The sequence below is a fragment of the Eublepharis macularius genome, chromosome 5 (genome assembly GCF_028583425.1).
Source record: "Eublepharis macularius isolate TG4126 chromosome 5, MPM_Emac_v1.0, whole genome shotgun sequence".
Classification (NCBI taxonomy): domain Eukaryota; kingdom Metazoa; phylum Chordata; class Lepidosauria; order Squamata; family Eublepharidae; genus Eublepharis; species Eublepharis macularius.
Genome location: NC_072794.1, coordinates 148,661,064 through 148,667,063, shown reverse-complemented (window position 1 = coordinate 148,667,063; position 6,000 = coordinate 148,661,064). Strand labels below are relative to the sequence as shown.

The window sequence follows — 6,000 nt, the reverse complement described above, 5'->3', positions numbered from 1 at the left end:
ACTCCTCATCTGCCATTTTTTTATATGTTGAAAAATTAATATAAGAAGTGTTTTGATCTTGCTGAGGTGGAAGGGAAGAGTTTGGCATGCCTGACTATTCTAGCCCTGCCAAGCTCGCCTGGGAGACTTCATGATAGCATTCAGATCCAGTTAGGGTTGCCAGGCACCGCCTGGCATGACCTGGCAACCAGCAAGAGACAGGGGGGCAAGGACATAGGAGTACGGCTGTCAGTGATTGTGTAACATCACTTTTTGGAAAACACGGGACTGCTATCAGTCCTCTCTAGGAATTGCTAGAAACTCTATGGTTTCACCATTGCTAGAAACTCTATTTACCATTATCCAATACCGACCTTTCTTAGCTTCTGAGATCTGATGAGAACAGATTATACCATGCCACTGTCCCTTCCCACTGGGAACTGTAGTGTGTTCCAATAAGTTCTGGGAACTCACGAAGTTGATTAAGGTACCAACGGCATAGGTGCAAAAGCAGCACATATAATATTGTTGGTTTTAAATTATGCATGGCCTGCTGAATGATGACTCTTGGGCATATGTAATCTAAGAAAACCTGCAGATTATGAGCATACATCAACAGCTGCTCTGCCAGCCACAATCCTGAATGCCTGTGCTGAACAGACACCAAGATTCAAAGATCTGCTCACTTTGAACTGCAAGCAATTCACTGCCTTGAGCAGATTTTGGAGTAGGGGTGGTGATGGCGAGGTTAAACTCCCCAAAATGAATCAATGAAGGCATTGAGGCAATCCTACAAGGTGGTTTACTCAACAGTGGCTGGGTATTGCAAATCAGATAAATCTGATTTCAAACCTCTGTTTTGCAATTATCAGATCATCCTTGGTTTACTATTTCTAATACAACGCTTAACTAACAATGGGCCTGATTATACTTACAGAATAGCAGCAACTCAAACACATTCAGCAACCTTTATTTCTAGGAATAAGTAGTTATGGGTAAGTGGGAAGAGTAGCTCTGCCCTGAAGCGCCCGTCATTTAGGTCATTGATTTACATGCAGGTACAGTAGAGGTGCCATGGCTGTTGGACCTGAATGGACCAATGATCTGATTCAGGATGAGGCAGGTTCAGGTGTGGGAGAGTCAAGTTATGCTTTCATTTACATGCACCAAGCTGAAAGTGAAATGCCTGGAATGGGCAGCTGCAGGCTTGATAAATCCCATGTTTTCACTGCTTATCCTGGAGGAGAAAAAGGAGAAAGGCTGTCAAGGAATTGGCAAATCATAATCTATGGCTGCATTTAGTATGTTAGGTCACAGCTTTCACAGGCTTGCCTTAATGTGGCCAGAACTACAACCTCAGTAAGAACATGAATTGTTGAGCAGTAAATGGATGGCCCTCAAATTTTTTAAATATACAGATCAAAGGAGCTCTTTACATTCAAATTCTAATGCACAGTTTTTAATCATTTTCCCTCTCGAGTTTATTTATTTAAATCATTTATATCCCATCTTTCTTCTCAATGAGAACCCAGAGTGGTTTACATTGTTCTCTTCCATTTTATCCTAATAACAACCCTGTGAGGTAGATTAGGCTGAGAGTGTGTGACTAGGGTTGCTGACAACCAGCAGGAGAGTTTGGGGGGCAGAAACTTACCTGTCCAGCAAACCACTCCCCCTCAGCATTATGATGTCACTTCCTGAAGTTTTGGTGTGGCAATGTTCTAGCAAGCAACCCAAACTCTATGGTTTTACCATAATGTGTTGGGCAAATGCTAGAGAGCTACCCCAACATGTTGATGTTCCTTCTGGTGTGTACCAGAAATGACCTTACAATGCTGGGGGGCACTAATTTCCCCATCTCCCCTACAAGCTGCAGTGGAGGTATCAGGCAGCCAAGACCATTGAGCTAGCTGGTCTATGTGCAACTGGCCTAAGGTTACTCAGCAAGCTTTTATGGCAGTGTGGAGAGTTGAATCTGGGCCACCCATATCCTGGACCAAAACCTCTTAACAACTACACTACTGTCTCAGGATTTAAATTTGCAGGAAATAAACTCATGTTTAGGACTCTTACATGATAAAAGGATAAATTGGTATACATACCAAACTTTATCCGCGTGCAACCTGGCAGTCTGTCATTTATTAGCATTTCAAAACTCCCTGCCACTCAAATAAGGAGGTGACAACACATGATTAAGAAGGTCTTATTTCACTGACCTATTTGGAGTTGTACAAAGGCCAATAGAGGAAAAATTAGACATGAAGAGAAGCAGGGACTGCAGCATGAATAATATGTTGCCCATCATTTACCTGGAATTCAACATTTCAGTTGCTTGCAAATGGATCAATTGCTGCAAGTGTTTGAAAACCACAACCTCAAAACGGCAAGACCAGCAATTCTCATTCCAGGGATGCCTAGTCTGATTCCATATTTTTTTGTGGACTCCCTTTCTCCATGTCCCTGCCCTCAACCCTTTCTTAGAGGGTAGCTGATTCTATATGGCCACAACTCAAAAAGCTCTGCCCCAAGTTCTAATTAATCCCATTCCCTTGACTCTGGGCCAAGCTACACATGACGAATGACACTTGAACGGCAAGTGGATTGAGTGGAGGGCAAGTGAACTGGGAGAAATACACTTGCTGTTCAAGTGTCATTCGTCATGTGTAGCTTGGCCCTCAGTGTCAGCGACGGTGAGGAATTTCCTTCTTGGTTAATAACTTCCGATCAGAGCCTGAGGGCCAAGCTACAGGTGACGAATGACACTTGAACGGCAAGTGGATTGAGTGGAGTGCAAGTGAACAGGGAGAAATACACTTGCCGTTCAAGTGTCACTCGTCACTTGTAGCTTCGCCCTGAGTGATCAGTAGTGGGAAGAGACCCAGAGAAACTTTTCAGAACTTCTTGTAGAAACAGAAAAAAAACCTCAGCATCATATAAAACCCAAACTTTTGGTATTCAACTGAAAACCACTGTTGGCTATTAGATCCACTTCACTCCAGTTTCAGTCCATCTTCAATGGCTCCCAATTTGTTCCCAGATTCAATTCAAGGTGCTGGTGTTGACCTTTAAAGCCCTGTATAATATATGGACTGCCTACTCCCATTCAAACTTACCTGACCACTACCGTCATCTTCTGAGGCCCTGCTGTGGCCGGGGGGCCCTGCCTTCTCAGCTTAGATGGGTGGCCAAGAGAGTGCCTTCTTGGTCATGGCCTCAAAATGGAACTCCCTCCCGTGGACAATTGTTTGTCCCCTTCTATCCCTGCCCTCCACCAGTGGGTGAAGCCTTTTTAATTTCCTCTTGCATTCCCTCAATGATCTCTCCTTCTTGCCCTATGTTTTAGTTGTTGGTTTCATGCTTTGATACTTTTTCTTTTCCTTTTATGGCGCGTTTTAATTGCTACCGTTTTAATTGTTAGCTGATTGGCCAGAAAGGCAGCATACAAATGTTGTAAATATAATATACTGCTTATCAGGCTCCTATATTTTTTTCCTTTTGAACTACATCAAAAAAATAAACCTCATTTGAACCAGCTCAAAGGGGAAACTACTATTAGCAGGAGTGCTCAATGACACAGCAGTAGTTACGCAGTACTGATTAAAGGTCAAAATAGTTTATTTAGGAACTACATATCTGATATAAAGAGGAGAGACAGAGATAGATGCTCTTGCTGTCTATCTAACTACATAGTAGAGAGAGTGGGTTCAGGAGAGAGAAGGAAGAGGAGGATATTGCCCCGTTTAGCCCAATAGGAGACAAGACAAGGAAATGATCTTTAGGAGACACTGTCCTAACTGATCCTTGCTGCCCCCTGTATGGAAAGGGTCTTCTTCTCTTCTTCCTTATTGTACATCAGACATGGCTATTTCCAACAACTACAGGGTGGCTACAGGCGGTTTGCCCATCTGGATGTTCTACTCACAACCATGATGGAAGGGGTTGGGGTTAAGTTCTACCTTAGTCATGACTAAACTCTGCATTTCCTCCCCTCTCCCAGCCCTTTAAAGAGATTTTTTAGATTTCCCAGCTAAGCTACTGCATGACTCAGCAGTCAGGTTGCCCATTGCAGCTTAGGGAATTCCTGGAGATTTAGTTGTGGAGCAGGGTGGGGGTCTGGGGAGGGACCTCAGTGGGGTATAATGCCAGAGGGCCCACCCTCCAAAGCAGCCATTTTCTCCAGGGGACCTGATCGCTATAGTCTGGAGATCAGTTGTAATTCCAGAAGATCTCCAGTCCCCACCTGGAGGTTGGCAACCCTACTCAACATGGCGTGCCCCATGGAAAAGAAAGGAGGGGAGGTTCAGGGTTGCAACAGGCTCCCACTCATTGCTGCCCTGCTTGCTGGTGCTGCTGTGGCAGGAGTGCATTTCTATCGGAATATGCACAGCAGCCACCAGTGAAGTAGCTCCTGCCACATGAGCTGTTTCCCAGATCCCTTAAGATGTCACAAGCAACCCTGAACTGCATGTTTCAGACTGCAAGCAATAAATCTTTCAGGTAGCAAAATGTGTTGGTCTGATGGAGCCTCAAGTGCCAAATTAGAGAAGGAATTAGTGGGAGTGAGAAGAGAACTTCTTGTGCAGACACTGCAGTCAATTGTACGCACTCTGAGCAACAATTATGTTGCTTGTGTTCTCGTACTGTGTGCATCATACCTTTGTTGATTCATTAATGTTAAGTAATAGCAAAAATAAAAGTATTAGCCATTGTAGGAATAAGTGCATTGCCCATTTTGAAAGACTGTAAAGTTTCCACTAAGGGCCAAGCTACACATGACGAATGACACTTGAACGGCAAGTGGATTGAGTGGAGGGCAAGTGAACAGGGAGAAATACACTTGCCATTCAAGTGTCATTCGTCATGTGTAGCTTGGCCCTGAATCTGCTTAAAACCAACATTTATAAGTGTGTGTAAACCACAAAGCCAAATAGAGGCTACTAGCCATAAACATGACTATGAAAACAGGTAAGTTGTCAGACACCTGGTAGGCCACATAAAATGGCCGATGAGCAGTGCAGATCTCACTAACTTAAAAGTGGCACAGTTGCTGTTCAATCTTAAACAGGAGACCCGTAGCAGTAAAACACTAACAAAGTTTTATTCCAGAGTAAGCTTTCATGAACTAGAGCCCTCTTCGTTCCCCGCTCGTTGGGTCTTGAAGAAATGCCCTGTAGTCCATGAAAGCTTATAAAAGAATTACAAAAATGAGTTGTCTTTAAGGTGCCACTGGACTCTTGTGATATTTTGCTTCAATGGGCTTAACATAGCTATTCCTCTGGGATTATTATGATATGCTATTTTATATCCTGCTGTGCTGGATACAGCGCCATAGAGTAAACCCTCTTCACCAGGCATCCATTGAAGATACATCAGCAACCCCATGCTGCAGTAAAATTACCATAGAGCTAATAAGACAGCGTAAGAGCCCTGTGGCGCAGAATAGTAAGCGGCAGTATTGCAATCCAAGCTCTGCTCATGACCTGAGTTCGATCCTGGCGGAAGCCAGGTTCAGGTAGCTGGCTCAAGGTTGACTCAGCCTTCCATCCTTCCGAGGTCAGTAAAATGAGTACCCAGTTTCCTGGGGGCAAAGTGTAGATGACTGGGGAAGGCAATGGCAAACCACCCCGTAAAAAGTCTGCCAAGAAAATGTCGTGATGCAACGTCCCCCCATGGGTCAATAATGACTTGGTGCTTGCACAGGGAAATACCTTACCTAATAAGACCGCAATGCCAGTGCAACGGCAACACTGTCTAGGATTGCCAACTCTCGGTTGGGAAATGTTTGGAGATTTGGGGGCAGAGCCTAGGAAGGGTGGAATTTGGGGAAGGGCAAAAGCTCAGCGGGGGTGTGCAGCCACAGTATTCATCCTCTGAAGCTGCCATTTTCTCCAGGGGAACTTCTGTAGTCTGGAAATTAGTTGTAATTCCCGGAGAACTGGAGCTTAACTGTACCACTCATGCAACTCCGCTCTTGTAAGCACCAGAAGTCAGCATCATTAGGGGCACAGCAGCACTTGGTTG

The 6,000-nt window shown here is 44.5% G+C and overlaps 1 protein-coding gene across 2 annotated transcripts in view; it reads right to left on the bottom strand.

The window, feature by feature from the left end:
* Window positions 1–933: 933 nt before the first annotated feature.
* CEBPB (CCAAT enhancer binding protein beta) overlaps window positions 934–6,000 on the bottom strand; it is a 65,552-nt gene continuing 60,485 nt past the window's right edge. For both annotated transcript variants that reach the window (XM_054981219.1, XM_054981220.1), the window contains one exon: window positions 934–1,216. The gene's annotated coding sequence lies outside the window, so the exon portion shown is untranslated. The remainder of the gene's footprint in view (window positions 1,217–6,000) is intronic.